The sequence below is a fragment of the Sus scrofa genome, chromosome 4 (genome assembly GCF_000003025.6).
Source record: "Sus scrofa isolate TJ Tabasco breed Duroc chromosome 4, Sscrofa11.1, whole genome shotgun sequence".
NCBI lineage: Eukaryota > Metazoa > Chordata > Mammalia > Artiodactyla > Suidae > Sus > Sus scrofa.
The window spans coordinates 69,305,968-69,331,818 of NC_010446.5; the positions used below are offsets into that span (position 1 = coordinate 69,305,968).

Below are 25,851 nucleotides of genomic sequence, written 5' to 3' on the forward strand. Positions count from 1 at the left end.
TATCTCTTAATTGGGATGTTCTACAATATTGTCTACTTTGCACATGTGAATCATTCTTTAAGACCTAGGCAAAATGTCACATCCTCTGACGTCTTCCCTGACATTCCCATGGATCAAATGTTCTTTCCCGGGCTCCAGCTGTGCTTTACCTGTCATGCTATAGTGGAGTCACTAGGAATGTGTGGGGAAGGCCCAGAGGTGAGGCAGCTTTGCCTGGGGAGTCAGGAAAAGCTTCAGAAAGTGACATGGCAGCTTGATCTAGGGTTTGCCAGGTACAACAAGCATACACTTAGAGTTCAGTGCTGATGAGCATCTCCTTTATGTGCAGAAAAGAGTCCCACCAGACTCTCCTCAGCAATTATCTGGCACATATAAGTACTTGGTATTTGTTGATGGATATTGGATGGAATGAATGCTAAACCGAGATGGGCATGTTCCTTTATCATCCAGTTCCGCCAGTAGGTTCATTTCCTTCTCTTTTGTTTCTTCATCTGTATCACAAGCCCCTATGGATCTGGAAGTGCCAAGTGGCTTTGAATATATTCAATATCTCTACTTATCTCTCTGCTCCATCCAGAGGTTTTCAGTGAGAGACTTTACCTCCACCAGGAGGTAAGATTCCAAACATTCTGAAAGGTGTTGCTAATGAGGCCTTCTTATTTGATGTATGGTTCAAATAACTTGGCATTGTTCATTGTGAAATGTAATTGTTGGCATGTTTTAAAATGTCGTGTTAAAAAATAGGGTGTGTGGCCTCATACATATATGATTTTCATACTTGGTTTTTGGGTTGATGAATTTCAGATTTTTTTTTTTTAATTTCAGATTTTAAAAAAAGCAGAACAAATTTCTTTGGACTTCATCATCAATTAAATGACAGGGGAATGATTTTAGTACTTTTAACTGTGATTAGATACCAAAGGATAGCCACATGGTCGTGCATATATGCTATGACTCTTCTATAGGAGACATTGAAATATGACATCTAATGGGCCTTGACCGTAATAATTCATACTCCCTTCAACTGGAGACTTAGCTAGAAATGGTAAGATATACATTTTGGGTGGGTTTTGTGTTATCTTTTGCAACGTACCATTCTCAGTTTTTTTTTTTCCAGTGCTTGATATAATCATTAATTTTTTTCCCCTATCCTCTTGATGTTCTATCTATTGCTTGGAAAACACTCTTATTTTCTGAAACATGAACACAAGTAGGGAAAGTGAGAAACCTTCCTGAGGTAACCTCGGAACAGAGGAACTTTGTGCATTATGCAGCCGAGGCCATGCCAAAATGCAATTTGGAGGGTGTCCAGCCCTTCATTGGAAAGTAATGGTTTTCACTGAACTGAGTTATGACCAGCTGTTTACAGACAGTCTGTGACATACTGATAGAGCAGAACACCGTATGTTGCTTTCCAAATCAAATGATACAAGAAGTGTGACAGAGTGGAGAAACATCTGTCATTAGCAATTTTCAGCACGCTTCACTAATTCTGGACAAAATACGAGTAATGAACTTACCGCAGGAAACTTCAAATACTACCACTGCTGAAACAAGGATATAAACAGCCAGTCCTCCTAATGGCTTCTAATTTAATTCATTTGCAGTAAGAAACAAACAAAGTGGGTTATTTGTTTTTGATCATGGGGTAGGAAATACGAATGCTGATCACAAATGCTTATTTTAATCAAAGAATATGGATGCCGGATGCAAGTTTCTTCAAGTTCATTTAGAAAGCTTTCATTGTTTTTTTTAACTGTTGAAGGGGGTAGGTTGGGGTTTTTTGTTGTTGGAAGTGGAGATGGAGAATGTCTCCAGCAGGGATGCAGTCTTCCCCGTGTGCTGTCTGAGTGTGACAGTCTGAGCCTGGGGTGGCCTAGGGTTCTGACAGATTTGTTGGACCTGCAGTGATATTTACATAATATTCAACGTTCCTAGTCTTTCTACTAAGAAGCTCGTACAGAAGACTGTATTAGGTCTGTCTCAAGCTGCTTCCCCCACCACGTCTCATCTTGCCTTTATTTTTTTTTTCCTTCCTCTGGCTGGTAATTTTCATTTTGCAGTCCCACAAATTTTCACAGCTCTGTAATGAGCGCATGGTCCTCATACAGCATCCACATGGTTTTCTACCGGTCGACGTCACACTGTTGATGAGATCTCGGAGCCAAACCATGTGAAGGCTGCAATCTGTGAGCATTTTTCTTTTGTATCTTTGCAATCAGTTGAGCTATTAAGCCCTGAACATTCAAGGCCTACTCAGCTCAGTTGACTCCCCGTTAGTGCCAATCCGGCAACATTCCTAAATGGACAGAATTGAGTTTGACTTACGAAAAAAATAAAAAATAAAGAAAGGTTGTTATTCTTTAGCCGAAGTTTCGACTAATGTTCAGAAAAATGGCAATGGGAAATGCAGAGATGAGATCTTGCCCAATCTGTTGGTGTTCCACCGATGGGACCTCCTTTGGACTCTGTCCCAGAACAAAAAGACTGAATGCCATTCGGAACTGATGACTGTAAAATGAGTGTAGGAGGTCCTTGAGGAGCTTCTTAATTACAAAATTATTCATGATAAAATGGCACTAATCACAAATTCCCATTTTCTTATAAATTTTAGTGTGGTACCCCATAAAAGTGGTTCATAGTGTGTTTTTTTGGTTTTTTGTGTGTGGGTTTTTTTTTTTTTTTTTTAAGCACCTTAGATAAACCAGATCCAGCCTCAGAAGGTCGTGGAGGAAATCACCCCCAAATAACTTTAAATCTTTCACTCTTCTTCTTCTTCTTCTTTTTCTTTTTTTCCAAAAGGGAATGACGCCTACTGATGTATCTTCTTTTTTTAAGCGATCCCTACATAATCTTATGGTTGAGGAGAAATACTCTAAGATGTGTAAATGCCAGATTCTTCTGGTTTTTATAGACATCTGCATTGAAAAACAAAACAAAGTGAAAATATAGATGCCATTGAAACCCATCATTACGTTTGTGATCTAGATAATAAAGTAAGCAGACCCGAGCAATTCGCTAACACTAACGCTATTCTTTACATAAACAGTAAATGTTTAGATTTTCCTGTTCACTGACTAACAGCACACATATCATAAACACTAAGCTGTTAGAGTACGTTTCGTGTGTTGATTCACTTTAACAGTTGTTAGTGTGAAGACAGGAAAAGAAAAGTGGGTGTAATGAGACCATGTGCAGTATGCTGTGAAAACAGAGGCCCTTATTTGGCATAATGGGTTGCACCATAAGGGCCATAAAATTGTGCATGTGTTAGTATCATTTTAATTATTACGGGTGCCACATGTTAAGCAGAATAGCGGAACTACTAAAACAGCTTCAAAATCCTTACTGCTGATCGCTGCATTTAATTACAAATAGGAACATTTGGAGATAGGTCACCATAAAACCCTTCTGTTGTCAAATGAGCTCAAATCTGATTTTTGTAATTATGTTTTTATACCACAGATCCTGTTGAATAACTATAGGGAATAAAATTTTAATAAGTGCTGATTAAATGTAGGTACATCTTGCTTCCTAAGAATATTTATGAATGCTCGACGCACTTACATCAAGGTACCATCCCTATTTTCCTGTGGACAGTGCTTCGATCATTCAACCTTAATGCAAATAAGCTGAATAAATTTATGTGCCATGAAATATTGTTTTTTTTTCCATTGAAGCATAAACGCTCTGGATTTCAATTATTCATTCTGTTTGTGAGCACTGTGTACTATACTGTAATTCTCTAGAACCAAAGTGTTTTCATTACCCTATGAGTCCATGTCAGACTCAGTGGGATCTTGCCAGGGTTTTATCAAGAAAGATGACAACTTATGTTGATCCTAGAATAAATATGGTTAGAGATGGTAAGTTCACTTCTTTGTCTTTCCTTTTTTCAGAATTAGCTGTTTATTGGTTGCCTCGGCTCTAAAAAAAAAAATCACAAAAACACATTGTGTTTACCAAGGGAAATGGTGCTTTGGGGTGTGTCACGTGTCACATTCCTGTCTTGTGAAAAATCGTTTTGAAACTTTGTATAATGGTGAGGCGTTCTAGTTCTTTTGAACATGTGGTAATTTCACTGTGTTTCCAATAGAGATGAGAAATATAAGACGAACTGAAGGAGGAATTGCTAATGGGTAATGGCACATGAAAGTCATGAGTTATTACAAAGAAATATGCCAGACACAGAGCTGGTATATCTTAAAATTGGTATCTGTTAATGTTGGTATGGGATCTCACAGATTAAAGTAGGTACACTTACAAGCTGTCCATATGGATGCATAAAGTCATGGTCTTTGTAAAAGCATAAAACAACTCCTACTCTAGGAAGCAGAGAAATTTGATCTTTTTGATCAATACTGTTTCTTTGGAAGCATCACATCCATCTGTGTGTTCCAGTAGACCATGTCATTGAAGAAATTGCTTGTTGAATTTGGAGAATGGAATCTAGTTTTCCAGCAAAGATAGATTGTGAGAGAGTTCTGTTTGTAAAACTCCCCCAGATTATCTGTTGTTGTTAAGGGTTTACTACACATTTTAGACAGCGGTTTTAATCTCCGAGTAGTCCCGCAATGTAATTCATTCAAAGAATAGCACACGTGCTCCAACCCAAATCTCCATAGTCCGTGTTTCAGATAAGCATTAAGGTAGCACTTCAGTCAAGATTCCACTAGGAGACAGATGCCCTCCCTGTTGGCAGCTGGTTGTCTATCACTGAATACTTCATTCTGATCTAGAAACAGCCTTCAAGGTTGCACAGAGTAACAAATAGTGCTTCTCTTTGAAGTAAAAAAACATTATATATGAACGGCCCTAAGGATGGGAGATGGTCCCTATATGAGAGCTGTGCCTTCCCTGATGCTATATGTTAATTATTTGGATCCGTGGTCTTATAGTAATTTTTATCTCTAAGGAACGGGGCGGTGTGCAGGGGGCACTCAGTCAATGCTAAAGGCAGAGGTTGCAAAGTTCTGCCTCTATTGGTTGAAAGCATCATTTGACAGTGTCAACTTACTTCTTCAGCTCAGTTCTGAGAAGCAAACTAGAAGTCTCTAGCACTCAGGTGGCAGTCTGTTGAACTCTGGTAGTGATATACTGTAGAAGGTGCTAAGGGTTAGCTGGAATTGATGAGCACATTAATTAATTATTGTGGAAAATCTGAGAATCACTGAAATCATTCATGGGAGTAGATAAGGAGAAAAACCCCACAAGTACAAGAATCATTTACCAGGAGCAAGGTTTAACATTGTGATTCCATTCATTTATACTCTTGTAACATAGGAACAGGTTTTTAAATCAATAAGAAAGAATAAAGGGAAGTGCAGGCAAAGATGAATGGCAGATTGGAGAGGGAGAAGAAATGTCTTGTTTTCTAAACTATTGGTGCCCTCTTTAGCTTTTAACAAAGATTGATCACAATTTCATTTTAAACAATTTTGTAAAAGAATGTGGAAATTTTAAGCTAATAGATGTTTACTGAGAAACTTCCCTTTCTGGGTGTGGGATGTGGGGTACAGCAGTGAGCCGTTCAGGCTGGACCAGGCTCTTGGTGAGCATTCTCTGGAACTGCTAGGCACACAAGGCCACCTCTAGGTGGTTCCCATTTTAGGATTTAGACAGCATCTCCTTCCTTGTAGAAGAAGGATTCAGATTAACATCTTTTTAATCTGAAAAAAAGCTCTAAATCTCTTTTATTCCTGTGAAACCTGAAATGTGCCTGGTGCTGAAGATGCAGATAATTAGCGTTCAGGAAGCCAAAGAGACGGAAAGCCTGGAAAGCATATATCAATCCAAAGAATAATCTGTTTCATCAAAATCATGTGGTCATGGTTATAACTTTGAAGGTGTGGCCAGGCTTACTTCGTATTCTGTTGCAAAAAAACTTCATCACAACCATCAATTGTAGATCAACAATTCAGAAACCCCAACTAGCTTTATTTCTACCTGACCCCCTCTGAGTTCTGAAGAACTTTCCACTGGAAATCTTTATGTCTCCTTTGAGGAAAAAAATCATGATTTACTTCTACCACAGAGGGATCCATAGGGAGCACTGATGATTTTAAGACGATTTATCTCAAAATTATTTTCTTCATGTCTTTGTGGTCAACAGACCTAAGTGCCAGAGGAGACTCTGTTTAGCAGAATCACCTTCCTGAAACAATTTATGTCTTCTGTTATTGCTAACTGGAGAGTTTCTATTTTTATGTTGTATTTTCTTATTAGAGGATGTAACTGCTGGTGAACTTGGTCCAAAGAGTTTATTAGCTAGTTGCTAGAGATGTCTTAGACACCTGCCACTTACTTGGCTGGCTGGCTGTTCTTGAGGCTAGCCGTACTAGCAGAGAAGCTATGGGCAAATGGCATCATGGTTTCTGGCGCACTTTCCATTCTGTTGTTCAGAGTTCATTTAAAAATCTCTCACAGATAAAACAGTTCCCATGCTGGGTTTCTATAAGACTTTTCAACACTGTAACCTAGATCCTGACTATTTCACACACTCTCAAAATTTTGACTGTCATGAAATTTAATTGTCTTCCTTTTTCACGGGAAATTTGGTTTCCATGATCTTACGTGGCTTTTGTAAACTCATAAATGATGGCGACTGCAGTTTCATTTTGCTATAGACAGATGTCTATTCATGTATCATAAAGTACTTCAAAGCATTTTCCCAAGCTAAGTTGGAGAAAAATATCTTCTACTCCTTCCGAGAAATTTAAAAGAAAAATTTTCTAGAAGCTAGTCTTACAGTGGTTGTGCTATGAGGCATATTATATTCATTCGTTGACCACAAATTTCCCAAGGCTCATATGTTTCCATATGTCCTATCTTGAACTTGCTGTACAAATTCTAAATTAGAAGTGAAACTATTCTCATTAATACTTGGCATTTATAATTATTTAAATGTTTTATAGTAAACATAAGCAAATATGTAGTCAAGGGTATTCATGTTATCTGTGTATGTGTGTATAATATATGCTTATATATCCTTTATATAAACATATATACTTATGTTTCATATGTACCTATAAATGGATGGATTATTAGCATTTTTATGGACACACAGTTCTTTTAGTTTCAGGTCGAAACTATGATTTGCATCAAAAACATTTTTTAAATTCAGGAAGTAAAAATGTATAGTCATGATAACTCTGGACCAAATGGAATAAAACATCTCGGAAGATTTGATTTCTCAGATTTTCCCTGTACTGGCCTTTTAGGAGAGAAGAGAATCAAGAGGAAACCAGCTGATCTAGGTTTTTTTTTTTTGGCTGTTCCTATTGCACACAGAAGTTCCCTGGCCAGGGTGAACCCACACCACAGCAGTGACAACACCAAGTTCTTAACCACTAGGCCACCAGGGAATGCTTATTTTGGGGGAGGATTCCGGAAATTTTAAGAATGACTTCTAGAAGATGTCCTGGGTTAGGACCCATTCAGGCCTTTGAAATTTGCATTCCCATATGGAAAAAAGACTGCTTGACACACTCCCCTTTGCTCTCTCACTTTCTCTAACCTCCACAGTCAGTTCCCATGTCATGTATATTCTTCTGTTACTCAGAATTGCAGGTAACGTGTCCTGGCCCCCTTTTCTGTCCCGGTGGACTCTCCTTCTCCCTCCCAGCCCTGCATCCTCTCGTCCTGGCATCCCCAGTGCCTAGCATGGTGCCAAGTCTGTGGTCATCACTTAGTACTTCTGTTGGGTTGAATGGAATTCTAGATATTGAGATGGTTGGGCATTAACTGAAAGAATTAAGCAGTAAGAGTGAGCTGGTTTCCACTTAACTGAATTTTCTTGTTAACTAGAAATTAAGGACAAGTTTGATGTGTGTGTTTCAGTCCTTGCTTAGAAATGTTCCTGCTGAATTAAGAAAAGTAAAATTAACATGTCAGCTCTTCTACTGAGCATGAGTGAGTTTCTTTTTGGTCTAGACCCACGTTAAACTCACCTTTAGATCTGGAGTACATCCTGGTCCAGCACATCTCAGGGGTTCAACAATTAATTTGTGGAATAACTGAAAAAGAGTTGGTTATCTTATTTATTCCTATAACAAATATTTTTTGAATGCCTACATTTTGCTGGATTTCTAATAACCAGGATTGGTGAAATTATAATAATTCTCAAAGAGAAAATTCAGTTCATTGAAGCCATGCCCGCACCAAGCTTTCAGTTGCTTCAGTTTTCTATTAATTGTGACTTAAAGTCAAGATTAAGATTTTTGGCCAGAAATCCTTCCTTTAAGGAAGACCTAAGTAAAAAGTGCCTTGAGGACAGGAACCTCAGATGTTGAATTCTTACACCAGTCTTCAACAAAAGGAGGTCGGTGAGGATCGGAAATGTAAACATGCTTCAGAGACACAGACCAGAAATTTTCAGTTGACAACCAAGTATGAATATCCTTGCATGTGTGATGGATTTTTTTTTTAATTATTAGAAATTACACAGAACTAGAAAGATGTTTAGGCTCCAATTTAATTTTGCACTCCTTGACGTTTCATCCAACCTTCATATTGTTTGACAGTATGTTGCATGACTATTGCCTGTAAGTGTGAAAAGTCAAGATGAGAGTTCACAGCAGGTTGATGGCCTGGAGATGAGAAGTCTGTCTGAGGACACTTCAAAGTTGTAAAGGTATTATTCTCACATGGAGTTATTTCTCAGTGGGTGTGAACAACAGCTACTCATCAAGCTGGTGTAGTGTGAAATAGAGTTTCCTGAAAAATGATGTGCAGACATATGCAGAAAGCCACATGCTTAGTACATGCACAGACTGCGTGCCTAACTTCCAAGTGTTGGAATAATTGCCACGAGATGAGCTAGAAACTCAAAAGTCCCCATCCTAAGGTGCCAGGGAGAGGCATGGCTTGGAATCACCACCTATATGTTGGGTTCCAGGCATACACGTGTTGAAGGATAAAAAGTGAACAGTATGTCTGCTTCGGAGAAGGGTGCTTTGAAGAAATAGGAGGGATCTGGTTGTATACAAGATATCAGAAGTCTTTCTATAAATGCTGGAAGACCTGCCACATCCAAGAAAGCAATTTTGTTCATCCTGCTGTTCTTTGTGTCACAATTCAGGGGTCACAATGGGGTTTTAGTCATCTCCACTGCCGAATGAAGAGATTCACATGCAGAGGGACACCCCTGCCCTCTGTGCTGTGTGTCTGCTGAGCAAGTACCAGCCCCAGGTCACACATAGCTCCTCACGCTCACTGTATATTCCATTTCTATATTCCATTTGTTTGCACCTCTTCTCCAAATAGCTCAGGTGCTGCACACAGACCTTTGCATGAATCTTTTTCTCATTGCATGGTCTCCTCATGACTTCTGACAAATGCACAGAAAGGAGGGAGGCATTCAGAGAGGAAGTTGCATGATTTTGAATAAGACATAAATAAAACAGATCTACCTGGAATGGGGAGGGAGAGAGGGAGGAGAAAACACATCCAAGTGTTTGTGTATGTATTTATTTTATCCCACATGTTTAAAAACGGATTCAAGTGGCTTACCAAAAAAAAAAAAAAAAAAAAAAAAAAGGTATGTATGCCATAAGGCCTATGAAAATATAAACAGAAAATACAAATTTTGAGAAGTAGATAGATTTAAATATGCTAATAACCACAGGGGTTAATGAGAACAAGGGTGACTCCTCTCACGACACAGATGGAGGTTTACTTATGGGCAGGTGTGCTGATTCCGTGCAGTTAATCTTCAGGCTCATTCTGTGGGAGGCCCTCGTGAATTCTTTCCTTCAGTTAGAAAAGATCCAGAGAAGGCGATGCACCTTACTAGGAATCCTAACTGGGCAGGTCAGGAGACAGCTGTGGCTTCCTACTCCAGAGCTGTTGCTGTTCTGGGAGGTCTCTTTGTCCTGCAGCGAGAGATGGCCAACCAAAAAAAACCGTACCAGGGCAAATTGTTTCTCATTCTCACTGGCATTCGTTTATTTTTTTAAATAGCTTTTAAATCATCGAAGTAACACATGTTCCTTGCATAATCCCAAACAAAAGTATAAAGATGAAAATAAAGATCTGTAAAGCAATTGCTCAGCAACAACCCTATTATTTTGGGGGTGGCGTGCTCTTGTGCTTTGGTCTCCTCATGCATACACACGCCTATGTAATAAAAGCCAAGGGTCCTCCTTGGCTCTTCACTTTCTCTCACACCCAGTATCCAATGTAGCCTGCTTTCTTCACCTTCGCTATTCAGAGCCCTGGAGCACCTTTTCCCACCCCCGAGGCTGGAAGCACCTGCTCGGAGCCGTCACCAACCCTCCCTAGCACATTCTCATCACTTCCTCCCACAGTCCTGCCGTCCTTTCTTTTCAGCACCACGTCAGAGCAATCTCTTGAAGATGCAAGTCAAAGCCTGTCTCTCCCATACTCAAAAATCTCCAGTGGCTTTCTAAGTCACACAGAGAAAACACCCCAATTCTGCATTATCATCATCTACCAAGCCTTATACTCTCTGATCTATCCCACCCAACCCTAGATACCATTCCATTTTGTATTTTAATTATTGGCTACCTAGTACTCCAGTTAACAACTGTGCCATAGTTTAGTTAACCAACTAGCTATTGATTAATACCCTGGCTTCTAATATTTTGCCTGCTATCGACAAGGCTGAAACAAACCTTTTGGCATGCATGTGATCGTACAATTATGCAATTTTGGCTTCATCAGAAATGTGTCACCGAACTTCCTTTGCAGAAACGTTACTCCAGTTACACTGCCCTGAACCTGCTTCTTTCAGAAGATGACTCTGGTTGGAGTTCAGCCTCTCTGGCGGCCAGGGCAAGCTAAGAAAGTCTTGAAATTTTGCATCTGAATTCCTATTTTGATGGTGGTGAGATTTTTGAACTACTGTTGGCATCGGATTCTGTGCCAGTCTTCTTGCTTTGCCTTGTCAAATTGGACAGGGAGACGGCTGTCTTGCAAAAGTGGAATTGTCACTAATTGGCCACAGAGGAAAGATTCAAAATCTTGCCAAAAGTCTCCTGCCTTCTAAGGGAATAAAATCCTCCATAAAACTTTCCCTCTCATTAAAAAGAAACCAACCCAATATGAAAAGTACTCAGTAAACTAGAAGGCACGGTGGAAATGCAGGCGTTGATGTGGTTTAGGTGCTGCCGGTACGGCCTCTGTGTAAGGGATGCTGGGGGTTCACTGACTGCACAAATCAGGGGACCTGTCTGTCCAGCCTTCCCTTTTCCACCAGCTTGCTGTGTCCTGTTAAGAAATGTCAAGGAAGAAGCAACAGTAAATACCTTCTGACTTCACTTTGGCATTTTCATTTAGATTAAAGCCGAGTACTTCAGGTGCGGTCTACATACAAAATGCATGCTCTGTAAAATGTTTTGTCACTTGTAATGTTTGGAATTCAAGTTAGTTTTCTTTATCATGACAAAATGAATTTAGCAAGAGTTAAACATTGCTTCATACTGAGAATGACAACCACTTATTTCTGTCCACTGAGTGGATATGGTGGAAAAATTCATGTTCCACAAGAAGTAGAGTTAAATCCTTAATTCTTGCTCCCAAGTAGCATGTATTCCATAGCATTTTATTAAAAACCTTACATGTAATTTATAAAAATCAAGCCAGATGATACTCTCCTGACTATTTCGGAGAACCGGATTTTAACAAATCTATTTCTGTTTAAATTTAAAAGAATGCAAATATGTTTACAAGTCTAGAAATATGTATGTTGGAGTTTAAAATGTGATTGAATAAATTTTCAGGAGTTAAACCACTTATTTTTAGAATTTAAAGTAGGTTTTAATTTTAGATTTTCCTAAAATGAAACAAAAAAAGACAAATGCTGCCTTCTATAAGATGTCAGAGTTTGGGGGAATAGTTAATCTTTGAAGTATTCACTGAGATAAATAACTTATATTAATAAAGAAATTCCTTGCTTTTGTCTCATTAAATTTTTTTTTAATGGCAACTCTGACTTTGACCTTGGGTGTCTCTTGGCTACACTAGACAGGGGGGCATCCAGCTTACCACAGTCCATTCTTTTCAACTTCCCAACATTAAAATTGGAAAAGGAAAGGATGGAAAAAAAAAATAAGTGAAACATTTTGGAAGAATAAACCATGACATTTGTTTTGGATTAATACATATTCCTAGTCCAATATTTGTGATTTAAATAACATGCAAGATGGCTAAAGATCCTTCTCCCCATTGCTTCCTTGTCAAGTTTTTGCATGCCACCATAAATAATCTTATTTTGGAGAATTCTGGAAAAAAAAATGTAGACTCAAATAAAATAAAAGTTTTGTCTTTATTTCATGACCCTTTAGAGATCAGGAGAATCTTAAAATAACTCATTCTTTCTGCCAGGTAAGCCTATATCCTGATTAAACTCAATGGTCCATCCCTCCCGGCCTGGGCCAGGAGAGCTCAAAGTTGATGGAGGAAATTATACCATCAAGAGAGCTTAAATCACCTTCATTTTATGACCGTGACCATCACCTGGGCACTCAGCACCTTCAGAAATGACACTTCTCCCCCCCACCACCACCACAACCACAAAACAATGACCTCCCTCTTGCCAAAGACCGTGTTCCATACTCTCTTTTTCATTCAGCAGCAGATGTTGGCTCTCTTTCTGGAACATACTCTGATTGAGAGCTGGGACACAACACATGCCTGCTCTCTTCCACCAAACTCCCTTTTTATTTCCTTTGCATCTTTTGCTGGTGCTTTTCTCCCAGATCTGCATATTGGCAAGCTTTAGTATTTTCTCTTCAGTGCTTTTATTTTCTCTATATTCACTCTTTTTCTAGGCAAAGTCATTCAACTCCATGGCTTTTTCTATCAACATTCTGATGGTTCTTAAGCAGAGACAGACTCAAGAGGCAACTCCCAGATGCTCCTCTTCCCATGAGCTGTAGACTCACAGAAGTGGATTTAATCCACTGCCCTCTTCATATCCCCATTCAGATGTCTGATGGTACTTCAGTCTTAAGGCTGAAACCTCCACAGTCAAATGCACTCCATTGCCCAAGCCTTCCTCACCTCAGTGTTTGTCTGGCTTAGTGCTTGAGCAATTAGTTTTGATTAATTTATTTCCTTCACTCTCTCCATCTATTGTCCTGGTGATTCATTTTGATTCTACCTCCAAGATAGATCCTGACTTTTTTCATTTCGCTGCCACAACACTGCCCAAAATTTGCTTGCTCACCTGTCCTGTAGAAATATCTTCCTAAATGGTTTTCCAGCTTCTACCCACCCCCCAAAATCTCTCCCTGAAATAGCTACCTCATTGAGCATTCTAAAGTATAAAGCAGAAATTCCCTTTGTGGCTCAGTGGTAACAAACCCAACTAGTATCCATGATGATCTGGGTTCAATCCCTGGCCCTACTCAGTGGGTTAAGGATCCAGTTTTGCCATGAGCTGTGGTGTAGGTCACAGATCTGGCTTGGATCTGGTGTTGCTGTGGCTGTGGTATAGGTCAGGAGCTACAGCTCTGATTTGGTGCCTGACCTGGGAACTTCCGTATCCCTTGAGTGCGGCCCTAATAATAAATAAATAAAAATAAAGCAAACTGTCAACTGCTTAAAATGCTCTGATGTTTTCCTGTTGCAATAGAATACCACTCAGACGCCTGCCGGGCCCTGGGATCCACTGCCTGCCCGTGTCTCTGACCCTGTCTTTCCTCATCTCCTTGTTTGTGTGGTCCCAGTCACTACTACCTCCTTCATCCAATCAAGGAGGAATCTAGAGCATCCCCACTTTTGCATCTTTGCTATTCTTTCCACTTGAAATGTAGATACAGGAGTTCCCATTGTGGCGCAGTGGTTAACAAATCCAACTAGGAACCATGAGGTTGCGGGTTTGATCCCTGCCCTTGCTCAGTGGGTTAACAATCCGGCGTTGCTGTGAGCTGTGGTGTAGGTTGCAGACGTGGCTCGGATCCCGCGTTGCTGTGGCTCTGGCGTAGGCCAGTGGCTACAGCTCCGATTCGACCCTTAGCCTGGGAACCTCCATATGCCGTGGAAGTGGCCCAAGAAATGGCAAAAAGACGAAAAGACAAACAAACAAACAAAAAAAGAGAAATGTAGATACAAAGTGTGCCTCCATGCCCAGTTGTGTTCTCAACTGAGGTTTCCCTTCCTCAGAGAGGCCCTCCCCTTCAACCTTGACTAGAACATCCTCCCTCCCCTCATCACTATCTACAGTATCACCTTATTTTATTTTTATCATGGTACTCCCCAATAGCATCTGAAATTAGTTTTTGTTTCATAGACTTATTATGTGTTTAAATTTCCTGTCCCTTCTAGTGGGACTTAAGGAGAAGGGGACAAAACTCTGGTATTGTTCACCACTGTATTCTTGAAGTCTAAAAGAGGACCAGGGAGTTCCCACTGTGGCTCAGGGGGTTAAGAACCCAACATAGTTTCCATGAGGATGTGGGTTTGATCCCTGGCCTTGCTCAGTGGGTTAAGGATCCGGTGTTGCTGCAAATTGTGGCATAGTTCACAGATGCGGCTCGGATCTGGTGTTACCATGGCTGTGCTGTAGGCCTGCAGCAGCAGCTCTGATTTGACCCCTAGCCTTGAAACTTCCCTATGCCTCAGGTGTGCCATAATGAGTTAAAATAAACCAGTGCCAAGAATAGTGCATCAACATATAACTGTAGCTGTTCCATCTCCTAATTTTAGAGAGCAGAAAACTGAGACCAAGAGAAGTAATTTGTCTGAAGTCATAGAAAGCTAGTGAATAGAACTGTTATTTAAACACATAAATAAATTACTGAAATCAAATAGAATTCTAATAGACTAGAGATAGAGGCAAAGTTCTCTAGGCACTTGGGTTGAGGAGGCCTTGCTGAGCCTGGGCAGGAGAGGAAATGTGTGTCGATGAAGACCTCAGGAAGAGAGGCCATGTAAGCTCTCATGAGGTTGAGAGGGTGTCATAGGCAGAAGGTACAGCCTGGGCAAAAGCCCGGGTGTGTTAAGGTGTATGGATCCTAGAAGAATGCCAAGTACTCTTGTGGTTTTTACATAAGAGACATGATCAGAGCTATATTGAGACAGAGAAGCGTGGGGCCAAAGAACTTTTTGAGGTGTCAGAGAAGACAAAGGCTTGTGAACTCCATTCTTATGTGGGATGACAGAAAGTTTTAGAGCCTTCATGGAAAGCACTGGTTGCCTTGCAGGTAGAGAGAAGAATCATGCATGGGGAGGAAGAACTCTCTCCTCCTCAAGGAGATGCTCTTCCAGCTGGTGTGAATATATATCTTCCTTTTGGAATCTCTTTGGGTAGCAACAAAGAGTAATCTCCTCTTTGAGTACTGCATTCAAAAGCAGGGCTGCCAAACAGTCGAGGCCAGGCAAGTCCTGTTGGGTTTACACTCTGGGCAATTTCAGTCTAGGTCAGCCCCCACCATGACCAGGTTGACCACGTCACATTCCTGACCTGTCTTCTGTAAGCACTCCATATAGCAACTGTCTTCTAGGCCAACATGTATATTGAATGCATATTTCTCCTTCTGCATAGTTTAGTGCTTATCTGAAATTGGAAAGGTATGCATGAATAGAGATCCTCAGAAGCACTGAGGGATTTGTCTGTGTGCTCTGATTGAAGTCAAAAGATTGACTTTTCTTCTTTGATTCAGGGGACAACACATTGTCTTTTATAATCTGAGAGGGGGCTGGGTTGAGAACCTCTGCCAGTTCTTTCTTTCCAAGAACCTGTCATCACTTAACCTCCCTTAATGAGAGTCTGTGTGTAAATTTCCCAAATTTTCACTTTTATAAATTCCAACCACAATGCAAATTGTATATTATATAGCACATGCATTCATGTCTTGATGTAGTATTATCGCATTTATTTTTAGTTAAGATAATTTGTCATACGTTTTTTATCTTAATTGTCAAATGTTTTTAAAAAAAATCTTTTGTGAAAATCCTACACCAAATATTCTTCTGTTCTACAACATATTTAATTTTCTCAAGAACCTGGGGCCTGTGTAGTCAAGAAAGACTTAACCATCCCACAAATTTATACTTGGATTTTGAATACATTTTGGCACAGGAGGAGAATATAAGATTGGAAGTAATTTTGGCTTCCACACTTGATTTATATTTGTTTGTGAACTATGGTTCCATTGGCTGAAATGCTTGGAAAACTGATGCTAATGAGGTTTAAGGCCGTGCAAAATCTGATTCTCAGATGCCATCATGTTCTAGAGTGTGATTTTTTTCTCTTGATTTTTCACTTTTTATCTTGAAAATATTTATTATGTTACTCTACTTCCAACAATCCAAAATCTGCTACTAGTTTTAATTCCGTAACTCTTTACAAGACAGGGAAGAAGCAAACATAATTAACCCTTAGTTACTATCTCAGAGAAATGGTGCAAAGATCAAGAAAGAACTTTCCATGTAAGGTATAATATATACAAACCTAGCAAGCAGGATTCCTGGGTGATCATTCCAATAGATAATGTTCTCTCTGTCACCTTTACTGTAGAAAATGACCAGGCAGTTGTGCTGTATCTGTGTGTCTGTGCTCGAGGGATTTTCAATGGAAAAATGATTGAGTTGTCAATTCTATCTTTTGAAGCTGCCTTAAAAATAATAACTTAGGTGAACATCTTATCTAATCAATAAGACAAATTTTGATAGGCTGTGTTTTTGGTTTTTGTTTTGTTTTGTTTTTCTGTCTTTTTGTCTTTTTAGGGCCATACCTGAGGCATATGGAGGTTCCCAGTCTAGTGATCTAATAGGAGCTACAGCTGCCGGTTTACACCATAGCCACAGCAATGCAGGATCTGAGCTGTGTCTGCAATCTACACCACAGCTCACAGCAATGCCGGATCCTCAACCCACTGAGTGAAGCCAGGGATTGAACCAGCGTCCTCATGGATGCTAGTCTGCTAGTCGGGTTCATTAACTGCTGAGCCACGACAGGGACTTCTGAGTTTTTGTTTATCCAAGAAATATTTATTAAACATTTGTTATATGCTGTCCCTGTTCTAGCAAATGGGAGTGGAGTAGTAAGCATTTTTTTAAAATCACATAGAATTTGTGTTCATATATAAAAACTGATTTCCTTCCCCCCTCCCTCCCACCTTCCCCTCCACAATTATTTTGTTAGTTTCACCTGTGTTTTGTTCTGAGCATGAAAAATCCAGTCAACATGAATTAAAAACCATTTTCTTTTGTGGATTTCCAATTTCATTCCCCTTTTCCCTTTTCCAGGTTATGCCTTCCAAGTTACACATGAATTGGACTACACTTTTAAAATGCTATCTTCTGAACCTGATTTTAGACCATAAAATACTCATTCTTTTTCACTGTGGCATCTTTAGAACGGGTATAAAGCCATCTCTAATCTACAACTTAACATGACTGTATCTACCTTTTTTTTTTTTTTTTATAGGTTTACCTAAAATATACAGTTCTGAGCCATATCAGAGTCAGTCCTGATCCCACATACCCCTAAATTCAGATCTATATGTTGGGCCTTTTATTTTGCTGCCCATCTAATTTGGTTTGAAGTGTTTGGACAAGAGGATATTTGAGTGCTAGGGACTCAAGAATTGACCCCCATCCTCACGGTCACCTATAAGAAAGCCAGAATTTGTATCTAGAACCATAGAAATAAAAGACAAACATGTAAACCCAAGGAGACAATTAGTTTCCCATTACAACCTTTTATCATCCAGTCCTGTGTAGGTCTGTGTCAACACAGATTGACAAAGTCATAGAATTTTATTAGACAATGTGAAAACTCATTTGCGGATTTTATTGCCGTCCATCATTGCTCGCATTCACAGTCCAGAGGCTCTCCATTGTTGTGAAGAACAATTGGGACTGATGGCTGGGTATGGCCAACATAGAGGTTGCAATTTCTCACCGACAGGTGTTCTTTCCTAATTACCTCCATTAGTTCCTCTTTATTGCAAGACTTCATGTCCTGACTTGTAGTCTCTTTACCGCACACCAAACCAGAACTAACAGCCCTATTGTGCAGTGAGATGGTCCCTACTACCCCCCCTTCCTCCACGGACTATTTCAGTTCAGGGGCTGTTGTCAACAGGACTGTCCTGTGTGTATAGGCTGATGGCTAGCATTCTAACCTGGGTAGGGCTTCAGGCTGCAGGGAAAAACAGAGCCGGTGGAAAGTCAAAGCTAGAAGTCTGGAATCTGTGAAAGGTGCTAATGAAAAAAGACACATTCTTTGGAGGGTTTGAGCTGCATGTCCTAGAAAGCCAGATCTACACTGCCACTCAACAAGAGCAAATAGCACTTGTCCTGGGGTGCAGATTCTTCAGTTTATCTTAAGGTGATGCTGTTGTTAAGTATTCTAGAAAGCATAGCTTATTTCTTGGATATATATATTTTTTAATATGCAGAGGACTGTAGCAGTATTTAAAGTATCATTTTTACAAACCATGCTGTATTTATGTAACATTTTGCTTCATATATACTGCTTTCAAACATATTATGTAACTCTCACTTCCATCCTATGATGTAGGTATTCTGAATTCCTGTCTACTTTTCTCCCTCCCTTGCTTCCTTGTCTCATTTTTTCCTTCCTGTTCTTTCTTTTTTTCCCTTTCCTTCTCCACCTTCTTTTTTAACAGATAAGGAAAGCTGAGGGCCCTATAGGTCAATTCATTTGCCCAGTGCTATACGACTTTTATTTTTATTTATTTTTTAAATGTTTTTATTGTTATTTCCCCAATACAATTTTTTTTCTACTGTACAGCATGGTGACCCAATTACACATACACATATACATTCTTTTTTTCTCCCATTATCATGCTCCATCATAAGTGACTAGACACAGTTCTCAGTGCTACACAGTAGGATCTCATTGCTAATCCATTCCAAAAGCAAGTAGATGAGCTGGGACTAAAATCCAGTCCTCTAGATTCCAAGGATTATACTTTTTCTACTGTCCCAGAGGTTTTTTCCATGGAATGTTGATTAATGAAATGATGACAGCAAGCATGAAGCCTGTAACTTACATGAATCTAAATTCTAAAATATCTGTTATCATACAAGTGAAGCACAGACGTGACTAACTACGTTTTTTATTTTCCTGTGAACAGAGTCTGAATTGGATCTGTCTTAAAAGCTCTAAGTATTATGCCTTTGATAAAGTTCTGCAGCGTTTTCTTTTCTTAACCAAGGATACCATTTTTTCAGCCATGGCCTTGCTCTTTTAGGAAGTAGGTCATTGAGAATTATAATAAAATGAAACCCAAAAGACTAAAAAAAAGTGAAAATCGGATATCAACAAGGGGTCAGACATCACAATATATTGGAGTCAAAAGTTTAAAGTGCCAGTGTTTGGAGGTGTTTTGATTTTACCATTGCAAAGGAAAATGCTTATTATTTACAGCAGCTGGAGGGGAGCAGAGGTATAAAAGTTGCAGGGATGAGTCTTTGGCTTTGGCTTCTCAAGGTCATGTCAGAGACATTGCTCATTCTTGGACCATGAGTTTTTAGGCTTTGAAATGGAAATCTCATATAAAGTTACCATACTGCCATAGTTTGCTGTGTTTATTCTCTTGGTATTAAAAAAAAAAAAAAAAAAAAAAAAAAAGGTCTGGTGCTGTGTGCTTACCTGAGCTGCCGCAGAACAACTCATTAATCTCTAAATCAGTGATGTAATTTAAGATCGGCTGTGGGAGGAAGGCTAGCAGGAAAATAATTATAATAGGGAATGGCAGGATGTGTCTGTGTGGATGTCTATTTCTTTACCTTCGACTTATGTTTAGCAAGACCCGCAGTAGCCTCTGCTGTTCTGGCAGTGATGTCCTTTCAGTTCCTTACAACAACTATGAACTCTTTTTTGGATGTGTAGGGACATTTAAATAGATATAAATAGCACATCTAGCAGAGCGGGTTGCCTGCAGAATGTCCTCTCTTAAGGTGGGCTTCTTTCCCTTTCTCCCACTTCCTTTCATGATGCTCCATCCTCCCCAGCCTCTCTTACTGCCTAACATCATCCTACCTCCTCCAGTGTCGCTCTGGTCCGTCTGTGATCAGCCTGCATCATAGAACGGCTCCCACAGAGAAGTCCTCTAGTTAGTTTAACCACCTGCAGAAAAACTCTACTGTTTTATCTCTTTGTAAGCTCGTTATGTTCTGGTTCAGAACTTCAAAAATATTTAGAATTGTTTAAAGGAGGCTTAGCCCCTTTAAAAAGCAGCTTCAGCAAGCAGGATGACACAGGCGGTGAGGAAAACCAAAGCTGTTGAGAGCTACAGCTGTCTGGTCCTTTCGTATGCAGATTTATGGACGAGAAGGGGGGGCTGAGAAGGAGAAGAGGGAAGACTCACAGGAGAGTTGGCAAACACACAGGGAAGTACAGGGGCTTAGGCTTCAGTCTCCCAGGAAATGCAGGCTGACTCAAGGAATCAGTAGCATTTAGAATGGGACAGGACTTTGATAATCCCAATAATGTGATCTCCTTATCTTACAGAATCTCCTCATCTTATGGAAAGGGCAAATGCTTTGCTGAAGGTCTCAGAGCTAGCAAACACAGCTTCAGGAAACTTCTGTGGCCAAGTGTTGCATTCTTTTCACTCTCGCTTGTCCTTTGCTGGACACATGGTAGATGGGCAATACATATATGTCGAATGGTTGATTGAATAAAATCATTTATGATATAACCAAGGAGTGTCTTTAACATCTAGCATCTTGCTGCACAATTTTTAACAAGTTAGGCATTAAGCTGAGAGAAGGCAGACAAATACATCTTGTGGGCTTGGTATTTCTGTCTGGATGAAGTCACATTTATTTGATGGTTTAGCTACTTATAAACCTGGAGTGCCTGCAAATGCCTGCATGGCTTTCAACGGGCACTGCTTAGACAATGAACCACACAAATGAATATGAACAAAGATGAGCAAGCGACTGACTCCAGGTTAAAGTTAAAAGATTTTATCAATATTATGCTTCTTAGTTCTTCTGATTTTAGCTACCTTGAAAATGGCATCTTTATTTTCTACAGTTTCCCTCATGGAGTAAAATGTCTTATATATGATAATCATCTCCTATTTATTTCTCAGCTTGATCATTGCAATGCAATTCTGATGCCAACCACCCTGAGTAAGGGCAGAAGTCCCCTCACTTCTGACACACAAAATGTTGTTGAACATCTCCCTAAAATGACCCATGCTACCCCATCTTTTCTGTTGATAAATTCCTTTTCAGTCTTCTAAAGTCCAACTTAACCGTCACCTTCTGTGAAGCCTTCCAGATCTTTCTACTACCCCTAAAACCCCACGCAGAATGCCTCCCACTATTCACAAAGCAATTTGAACACCTCATTATCCAGGGACTTCTCACCGTGTACTTCCATCAATGTTGCTTTGTAATCTGCACACACCCCACTGCCCCAGGCCCCCACAGTGGAATACAGGCTCCAGGAACCAGAGCCTGTATACTGCCTGCCTCCGAGTGTTCAAGGCTGAACGCAATAGAGAGCAAAAATAGGTGCACAGCCACATTCACAAACTTCCACCTAACGATTTAGCCTGAACTAGACTCTTTGGGCAAGTAGTATTACAGTAGTGTTAGGATTAAATGAGATCCTGGATGTAAATTACCAGGCAGAAAGCAAAGCCTCAGAAGTCATTTGGTTTTATTAAATCCATGTTTGAGGTTTGTGAGTATCCTCACTGGTTCATTCACTTATCAATTACCTGCTTTTCCAGGAGGACTATCATTGAGCAGGTAGCATAAATATCCCAACAGATTTAGGCTTTGGGTCTCACGTTCTGGAGCCCTAGGACACTGTGATGTTTAAGAGTGACGGATGGTCACACCATCCCCCTTGACTTGAGGGACATGTAGCTGGTACCGCGTGGGAAGTTTGGGATCTGATTTCAGTTGTAGGCTTGTATAAAAATATGTTTTCCAAACTTTTCAGACTAACATCTCTTATTGGTCATTTTTCTCCACTGATTGCTATGCCCACATTGTTAAGATGTTGCCACCTCAAGGGGCATCTCAATTTAAAAGAAGAATTACTTTAGTTCTCCTCATTTCATGGGCAAAAAGAATGCCAAGAAAGAACAATTTACCTGGAATCCCCATGGAGAAAAACTTTTCTGTGGCCAAGTTATAATTACATATGGAGTTTAGTACCGTAATCTCAGATGGTCTATCGAAGATTAGAGGGTCAACAATGACCTTGAAATGCTAAATTGTGGGAACTGCATGTTGACATTTGTGAATACTAATCTAATTTACTATAACTTTATAAACATTGAGCACTAAATATTGAAAAATATTAAGAAAAATGAGCCACATGACAAATTGTCTTTGCCAGTCATCCCAATTAGCAAGGTCCTGAAAGTAATTAGTCTAGGCTGAACAGAAATCAGGTAACAGGGGATTGCAAAATTTAATCAAACTTTAAGTTCTGACCTATTAAACTAGATAGAACAGGTTTAAAAAACCTCTGATGTTTGTGCTACTTATGCTCTGGAAGCCCACGCACTTGAACAGACTTGGTACATTTTGCAGTGACTAGACCAACTTCAAAGGCAGAATTTTCCATTCCACGTAATTGGTTTCAGTGCACATCTCTGCATCATATAGTCTGTCGCAGAGATGAAGGTGGCAAAATCTTAACAAATATTGGAGCTTTAAATGAAACAACTCAGTCCCAGCAATTCCTAAATTCCATGAATTGTCACCCTTGGAAACTTTACATTTCTTTCTTCAAATTTTGTTTCCTCTCCTTTACAAGGGATTTCGCTGTTGCTGGACACGATAACCTCTTGGTGATTTTATCAGTAGAAATAGGGAAAGTTCTGAAAAATGAAACAAAAGATACAGAATTAAAAACATGGTAAATGAATGAGAAATCCTTGTTAGTCTGGGTGCTATTTATTTAGTTATGCTTCATCTTTTTAACATTTTTATAATTTTCATGGGATTTTCAAACCTATACAAAATTAGAGAGTGTAGTATAACAAGTTCTCTTTTACCCAACACCAAGGTTCAACAAGATATATTTTAAATGTGAAAAGAGCCTCTATAAATTTTCATCTCCAACTTCTAAAAGTAAAATACTGAAATTACACTTTCCAACCCTATAAAAAAAGTCTCAATTCTTAGAGGTATTACCTGTTTAATTTAGTAGTTGTCTATGGATGTTAGAATATTAGTTTATGATTTTGTTCCCTGGGTCAAAGACTGTCTTTGTCTCTGCTTCTACGCTTCTCTTTCTCTCTTGTTGGCCAATTCAGTCTTACACACCTGGGGCTTTTCATGGATTAGAAATGGCCCGGAACATGTTACCTTCTTCTGACCCATGGAATGTTCCAAATCCCCCTTGATATGAAGACAGCAGCTGGTCAAGAAAAGATGACCAGAATGGCCAACAACCTGGGACATATTTCCAAGGTCAATGAGGACAGAGCCATATCTCTTCAAACTTTGCTTAACTTGAGGGGGAAAGGTTTCCAGATCAGCATAGAGTTGCCCTGAGAGGTTGGAGACGCATCTTCATTTCTTTGGGGTGGGTTAGCCATTTGCCCATCAGAATCTGTGTTTATTGTGAGTCATGAATGAGAGAAAGTGAGTTGGGGACGCCAGAATATTATTCTTGTATTTCACTGGAACTGTTTATGCTGAGCTGCCTTCACTTACTACCTCCTGTGCTGCCACCTGCCAGAAGCAGCCCGCCTCATCGGAGTGCCGTCTGGTACTGCTGGAGCATGAGGGCCTTGGCCTCCCTACGAAGGTGCTGTATGTTGGCACCGCGGGCCAGCAACCTCTCATGCTTGAACGTAGTTGGCACCCACAAGATGAGCAGGAGTCATTTATTTTCTGGTCCAAGTATTCTAGCTAAACCATATCCACTTACTATGAAAGCACAAAGTGATAGACAAAATATGCAGTCTTTTCCGAAATGAATGTTTTTCTCTATTTAGAGAGTAATGTGTAATTTATTGGTGAGCTAGCATAGGGCTATAATGTATGTTTGGTGTCTGTGTATGTGTGTGTGCGAAAGAGAGAACGAGATAATGTCAGCTTTATTTTTACTTTTATCAAAATGTATTTAATTATATTTTGAATACAGAAGGAAAGGGATTTTGAAAGACATCTTCCCAGTCTTTTGAGGTACATTAGTGGAAGGTGAAGAGCTAGACAAACTTCAATCTCAACAGTGAGCCTATGGCTGTTCAGAAAAGTTAACTGTATTTAATTTTCTCCCTGCTTTGAATTCCTAAATACAGAAAAAAAAAAATTCTTTGAGGATGATTCACTTTTGCTATCACTTACTTGACTGTAAACATTTTTAAATGAGCATAAAACCTGTAGTTTTGTGATGTTTGATGTTTTATAACAAAAGTAATCATCTATTGACTTGTAGAGAGTGGTGGTTTATGACTCAAAAGGGAGGAGACTTCTTTTTCCCATGTTCTGATCTGTTACTTAGCATCCTCAGGTTTTCTCTGTACAGATGCAGAGACACTGGTTCATTTGGATAAGCTTGCAACAGAAGTAGATCAAAAGTAACCAATGGCATGCATGTAAGAGAAGTTTATTTCTCCTTTCTATAGAGTCCAAGATGGATCCAGGTGAGTAGAGGAACTCTAGCCCACACAGAACTTTTATGACCTCATTTGACAAGGACTCTGCTGATGTTTGATGACTTTGTAGGTATCAATACCCAACAGCACAGAAAATCTCTTATGGAGGAGTGGATGACCAGGCTTGGAGGTGGCACTTTTTTTCTAGTGAGCCACTTCTATTGGGTAAAAGTTAGTCATGTGGTCAGAACTGCAAGGGAGGCTGGGAAATGAAGTCTAGCTGTGTGTCCTAGTGGAAAAGTAAATCTTCTCTGCCCCATTGTTTTTCCTCAGTTACCAGTATAGGATGAAGACTAGGATAGAGTCAACTATAATAGGAAGTGTGAAGTTGAAATTCTACATGGTAAATATTTGGCAAGTATCCACTTCCAAGGCTTTGTGCTAACACCAGATAGAATAGAGAAGATGAAAGGATGCTGAGTTGACAGTTCAGAATGAGGATACTGTAGTCATCCTGGCAGTGCTGGGATAAAAACAATGTGAAGACTTTTGTTTGAATTGTTTCCAGCTGAGTCCCTGATGTCCAGCATGCTGCATGACATATTAGAATTTAGTAAATATGTGATAAATAACAAATAAATTCTAAGTTATGGTGGGTTACCCTTCAAAGTCAAAGAAAAGGCTAGGATAGACATGAATTGTTTCCAGTTAGCTTTTGAAGCTGACATCATAACCACACAAAGGGAGGCAGCTAAATTCATTGAATAATGGAGATTTTTTTTTTTTTTTTACCATACCTGTGGTATCTAGAAGTTCCGGGGCCAGGGATCAAACTCGTGCCACAGCTGCAGCCGGAACCACAGCAGTGACAAGGCCAGATCCTTAACCTGCTGCACCACCAACGGGAACTCTGAATAATATGGGATTTTAAAAAAATTATCAAGGACATGGTTTTTCTTCTTCTTAATGATGAAAAGACTTTTCTGGACCTTGACTCCACTTTTCATACAAACTGAGAAAACTCCAGTGGATGTGCTGTAGTGAAGGTAACTTACTCAGTGTTTTCAGGTAATAACAGTCTTCCTTTATCAGTCTCCACATCAGTAATATTTAAAGGAGCCTCTAAAGACACACTTATTAGTAGACAAATGAGGTAATAAGAATTTCTTTTACTTAAGCGTGGCTACATACTGGATTTATCTCCCCAGTATGGGTCATTACCAAAGTCGTAAGTATTTCCAGAAAAGACTTCTGCCATCATTACCAAGTTTTTATTAGCCATTGAAGTGTGGGAAATGTGACAACAGATTTTCTGCTCAAGTCTGCATGT

General features: G+C 39.6%; 2 long non-coding RNA genes across 6 annotated transcripts in view; one reads left to right on the forward strand and one right to left on the reverse strand.

Moving 5' to 3' along the window:
* The window catches only part of LOC110260285, a 492,008-nt gene that overhangs the window by 243,716 nt on the left and 222,441 nt on the right, over nucleotides 1-25,851 (forward strand). The gene's annotated exons all lie outside the window — the stretch shown is intronic.
* LOC102167557 overlaps nucleotides 16,907-25,851 on the reverse strand; it is a 293,103-nt gene continuing 284,158 nt past the window's right edge. The window contains exon 7 of the long non-coding RNA XR_002343278.1: nucleotides 16,907-22,793. This is a non-coding gene — a long non-coding RNA (uncharacterized LOC102167557). The remainder of the gene's footprint in view (nucleotides 22,794-25,851) is intronic.